Genomic DNA, 6,218 nt, shown 5'->3' with positions numbered 1-6,218 from the left:
GTAACTTGGTCATAGGCTGTATTACTAGGGCATGCCAAAGCCTAGATTGGAACCAAGTTTGTAACCATAGTTACAGAGCTCCTTCTCTTCCAGCCCTAAACTCTAGCCCCAGATAGTGAGGGAACTAGCTTATGATATTTGCTGTGAGTTGGTCCCCCACATCATGGGCCAGACTCCTTGATTCTCATAATTCTGTCTGCCTTTCCTAATTCCTACTGTCTTCACCAGGCATATATCACATTGAATCCATCATTTTAAAATCAAAATAGTAATCCTTATATTTTTTAAAGATTTTATTTATTTATTTATGAGAGAGAGAGAGAGAGGCAGAGACACAGACAGAGGGACAAGCAGGCTCCATGCAGGGAGCCTGACGTGGGACTCGATCCCGGGTCTCCAGGATCACACCCTGGGTTGAAGGCGGCACTAAACCACTGAGCCACCCGGACTGCCCCAAAATTGTAATCCTTAAATCAATGCACACAAGACTTTTATAATTATTATTTGTTACATTAAGTTGTCATGTTATCTTTTGGACATTAAGCTTCTGGGATAATAGGAACTAGGTGAAGCATCAAATGGGCTACTAGGCAAATAGAAAGATAAATCTTAAAGTTGTCAAAATGAAGTTAAGTCTTTAGCCTACATCAATGCTCTCTGCTTTGTGCTTCTTATTTTTCTCCCAGAGGGAATCGACAATCCATCACTGTACTAGTGATCGGTGCCAATGCTCCCCTAACCACTGAAAGTGACTCTGAGTTGGGAAGGGGAGTGTGGCCAAGAATCTCAACCACAAAGTTGGTATAGTGGATGGTGATGATGATTATAATTGGTAATAATGATGATTTGCCTGCCCAGCATCCAATCTTTCTTCTTTTCCATTGGAGAAACTCTGTCTTCCCTCCATCCTTATGATTTGTTAGATGTAGGATTCATCCTAGGGATGGTTGAAAAACCCAGGCCTGGACAATCAGCACATTTTATCCCTTTGGCCACAATATTTGGTTCAGGGATGAGTTAATAATTGAGCATTTTTTGCTTAATCTAGTTTGAGTTTTAACTTTTTAATACTCTCAATTAAAAAAGTCCATCTTCACTAATGTAATTGGAAATCAAGACTGATTGGCAATTGAGGATGCCCCTAATAGCCACAGGCTCACACAGGAACTAAATCCTTAACAAGGAGCTGATGAGAATAGTTTTTCAGGGTCCCCTGGCACCATCAAGGAAGAGGCTTGCTCTCATGGGCCAACCAAGGTGTAAAAGCAGCCAAGCAGATATTTTCATTAGGACTGAAGTCATCGTGGTACCACAAATCAATAACCTTTATTTAAAGCACACAGTTCCCTCTTCTTGAATCTAGTGTTTGTCAACTAATCATTTGGACTTAATTCAGCCTCTCTTCTCTGGGAAGGGAGTACATACAGCAGGCAAACCCCATACTCTGGGAGGTATTTGGTCAGGAAGTGCAAATAAATAAACTCATGGGTCTGGGTTTTTTTTGTTTTTTTAAGATTTTTAAAATTTATTTATTCATGAGAGACACAAAGAGAGGCAGAGACATAGGCAGAGGGAGAAGCAGCAGGGTCCCTGCAGGGAGCCCAATGTGGGACTCAATCCCAGGACCTGGGGATCACAATCTGAGTCAAAGGCAGACGCTCAACCACTGAGCCACCCAGGCATCTCACATGGGTCTGGTTTATAAGTGAACTTCCTGTGAATTTGATTATCACAAGTTAGTCCAGTCACTGACTTCAGCCTTGGGTCATTTAACACATTTGAATTTCTGAACCCATTGAATTGAAAATCATCACATCCCAAACAGAAATGATTAGCAGCAAAGAACCACCCTAAAGATGATCCCCAAACACCAAATCTTTAGATTATGTATTTGTTGTTTTCTCTTGAGGGAGGAGCAGAGCTCATGTTCTTTGAAATGTATTTCACTCATCGAAGATTCTGGATGCACTGTGTCAGTAACCAATGAGAGTTTGATGGCTGATGGACTTGCCTGCTTTTTCCCCAAGACCTCAGCCATCAAACTTCATAATCCTTTTTGTGGTTGCTTAGATGTCAGCAATGGGAAGCTATGGCAGCCTTGGAAATATGTTCTAAAATGCTACTTGACAAAATGATTCCGTCTTTCAGAAAGTTTTTAAACATGACTACCTTGGTAAGATGTAAGGTTCTAGAGAAAGAGGTAAAAAAATAAGATGTCTGATTTATTTTATAATATGGCTTCCTGCAGCATCTTCAGATAAAGAATGACATTTAAAGAAGATTTCTCTTCATTAAGAGACTTGATATTCCTACGTGAATCGCAAATATTAAACTATTAATGGACTTGCCAGGCTTTTTGTTTATTAAGTATAACAATGCTGCATATCTACTAGGTACATGGCATGGGTTAAGTAAATGTTCTTTTTTACACTATCTAAGTGTAAGATACTGTCAAACTCATTTCACAATCATTTCATAAGCCAGATAAAGGCACTTACCATAAAGGTTGTAATGTTTTTTAAATGTCAGAGCAGTAACTGAACAATTATAAGAGTTAGGGCACATTTTATTATTAATTTGTCACTCTTACTGTGACATTAACTTCCTTCCTCCAAATTGCTCATTTGACATTTTTCCAATCCAGACTGTGTGAGAAGCTTCACAATGGACATTGACTTATTTTTTTTCTTCTTTTTCACAATGTATTTTTTAAAAAAAACATAGAAATTAAGCACAAATACTTTCTTGTCGTGAAAGAAATTTCAAATGATATAAAAGCCAATGTTCCCTTTTATTCATACCCAATCTTACTCCCCTTTCCAGAAGTTAACTGTTTAGTGGATCCACTTCCAGCCACTTCTGTATGTATTTATGAAAAAATATGTGCATAGATCAGTATATGGTTTTTATTTTTGGTGTGTATGTGTTTATAAATTGGATCATAGTGTATGTATTGCTTTGTGACTTGCCTTTTTCACTTCATGGGGATGTGTTATAGATCTCTCCATATCAGTACGTGTAGATTTATTCATACAATCGTTCTACAAATATCTATTGAGCACTACTGTAGATTTTATTGTTGTTCAGCAAATATTCCCTCTCCTTTCCCCAGCTCTTCAGGGGAGGAGTCTGTTTCCCTATTCCATTGATGTGGAGCTTGCTCATATAACTTGCATAGGCCAATGGCATGTGGTTGGTGGAAGTGACAGTGTGCCAGATCCTAGCAGAAGCTTTTAGAGACATTGCAAGTTCTGTTAGACTTCTTGGGCTCCTGCTAAAAAGCATAGTATGTCTCTCATATTCTTTAGCCTGGTCCCTGTTACAGGAAAACACATGGAGCAGACCAAGCCAACCCACAGCCTGGAGCAATGTTGTTTCCATGGAGTATAGAACAGCGAGCAATAAATAAACATTTGTTGTGGTAAGCCATTGAGATTTGGGGATTTTTGTGACTCAGCATGGTCACAGCCAAAGCCGACTGGTACACATACTTGTGTACCAGCCTGATGCAGGACCCAAACCCGAGACCCCAGGATCACAACCTGAGCCAAAGGCAGATGCTCAACCACTGAGCTAGGTACTGTTCCAGATGCTGGGAAAGCAATAAAAACCCCTGTCTACGTGGACTTTACATTGAAAATCTGTATAATGGGGATCCCTGGGTGGCTCAGTGGTTGAGCGCCTGCCTTCGGCCCAGGGTATGATCCTGGAAACCTGGGATCAAGTCCCACATCAGGCTCCCTGCATGGAGCCTGCTTCTCCCTCTGCTTGTGTCTCTGCCTCTCTCTCTCTCTTTGTGTCTCTCATGAATAAATAAATAAAAACTTTACCAAAAAAAAAAAAGAAAAAGAAAAGAAAATCTGGATAACACTCCACCAAACAGTTGTACTGTAGTAAAGTATTATCTCTTTTTCAGTCTTTTGTAGAAAGTGCTTAATGTGCAATGTCTGTGTGACTTCAAATCCTCTGTCCCCTCCCTCCCTTCCTTCTATTACTCTGGCCATCTGTTCACTTCTCCCCTCTTCACCTTCTACCTGGACTGTGGGAAAAAACCATTGGTTCTCCTCTTGGTTCTGCCTATCCTCAGATGTCCCATGCATTATGATAGATCCGACTTCTGGCCGTGGCCTTGCCTCATGCAAAATGCACTGACCCATTTTGTTCTTTACAAAACACAGCATGTGGCCTTCAATGTCCACCCCCTTCTTGGCTTTCCAACTCCATTCTTTCCTTAGTCTTACACTCTCTTTTTGCTAGATCACCCCACTTTGCTGCCCAGGACACCCATTCTGTAAGTGAACTTCACCCAGAATTTTCCTTTCAGGACCAACTTACTCACTTCCCCAGCTGCTGGGAGTGTTGGTGGATGCTGGCTTTCATATGAGTCCCTCTCTAGGGATTGCTCTCCAATGAAGAGGGCCACCTCACCCAAGATTCACATTCCCTCCCCGGGGAGATCCTATACCCAATGACAGGCACAAAACAGGTCTATAAAGGTCTATCCCCCTTGTCTCAAAGCAAGACAACTCTGAATAGTCATTCCACCTTCAGAACAATTCATGAAATTGGCAAAGCCCTTTTTTTGGTGTGCCCAACACCCTCTTTTTCCTAATCCTCTTTCCCTCACTCTCCCACAAGGGTTGATCTCGATGACTCCCTAAGACATTTTCTGAATGCAAACCTCTATCTCAGAGTCTGCTTCCTGGGAAAACTGAGATAAAACACACCCTGTATGTCCTTGGGCCTTTCCCAGACCCTGGGACCCTTGATCTTGCTGTTTCCTCCACCTAGAAACCCTCCCTATAATCTTCTGCCAGTTAAAACTCCCCCCATGACCTCCCTCAAACATCACCTATTCCATAAATTTTCCCCTGATTCCTCAACCCAGAAACCCTTGCTCTCCCTTCAAATCCCCCATCAGCAATATTCTTTTCATGTTTCTGTTATGGTGCTCTGGGGCTGGCAGGTGGTAAGGGAAGAGCATGGACTTTGGAGTCTAGCAGGCTGGTACTCCTTCCCTTGTCAGTTGTGTGACCATGGACTCCTCAGTTTTTCTCATCCATAAAATAAGAAAAAAAGGCTACTTTGTAGAATTAATATGAGCATTGAGTGAAGTAACACAGAAAAAATGCACAGATAGTGCATAAGAGGTGTCCAAGTTCAAGATCCTGCCAACACTCTCCTTTCTTCTTCCCTTTATTTATATCTTGTATCCTTGTTGATTATGCCAGTCATTTGTGGACTCATCTCATCTGCCTGTAGGCTTGGTAAGGACTGGAATATGTCTTCTTCCTCTTTTTTTTTTTTTTTTTTTTTTTTTAGGATTGTATTTATTTGTTCATGAGAGGCACAGAGAGAGGCAGAGACATAGGCAGAGGGAGAAGGAGGCTCCATGCCGGGAGCCTGATGCGGAACTCGATCCCAAGACCCCAGGATCACAACCTGAGCCAAAGGCAGATGTTCAACCACTGAACCACCCAGATGCCCCAATGTCTTCTTATTTTTGCATTCACACAGTGCTTAGCACAAAGAGCTTAATAAATGTTGTTGAACTGAATGCCACTTCTGAACAAAATCTTCTAGCTTATTTTCAGATCTAAGAATTTCTATGTTGTATCCCATAATTCATAAATTCAGCACACAAAGGAGTCCAGAATGTCTATTTATGGGATCTCAATAGGAACGGTACCCCAGCTGCACTAAAGTGCTCCATGCCTTTGCTCATGCTGCCTTTCTTCTTAGAATGTCCTTCCCCTGGTTTATTGGGCTAACACTTCCACTCATCCATTAAAATTAATCTCAGGGGGATCCCTGGGTGGCTCAGCGGTTTGGCACCTGCCTTTGGCCCAGGGAGCGATCCTGGAGTCCCAGGATCGAGTCCCATGTCAGGCTCCTGGCATGGAGCCTGCTTCTCCCTCTGCCTGTCTCTCTCTCTCTCTCTCTCTCTCTCTCTCTCTCTGTCTATCATGAATAAATAAAACCTTTTAAAAAAAAGTATATCATTAAAAATAAATAAATAAATAAAAATTAAAAAAATAAAATTAATCTCAGAACGGGGAGCCTGGGTGGCTCGGTCAGTTAAGTGTCTGCCTTCAGCTCAGGTCATGATCCCAGGGTCCTGGGATTGAGCCCCAGGTCGGGCTCCTTGCTCAGTGGGGAGTGTGCTGCTCTCTCTCCCCGCCTGCTTGTGCTCTCAAATAAATAAATAAAATATTTTT

This window comes from Vulpes vulpes, chromosome X (assembly GCF_048418805.1).
Source record: "Vulpes vulpes isolate BD-2025 chromosome X, VulVul3, whole genome shotgun sequence".
NCBI lineage: Eukaryota > Metazoa > Chordata > Mammalia > Carnivora > Canidae > Vulpes > Vulpes vulpes.
Note: the sequence above shows the minus strand (reverse complement) of the source record.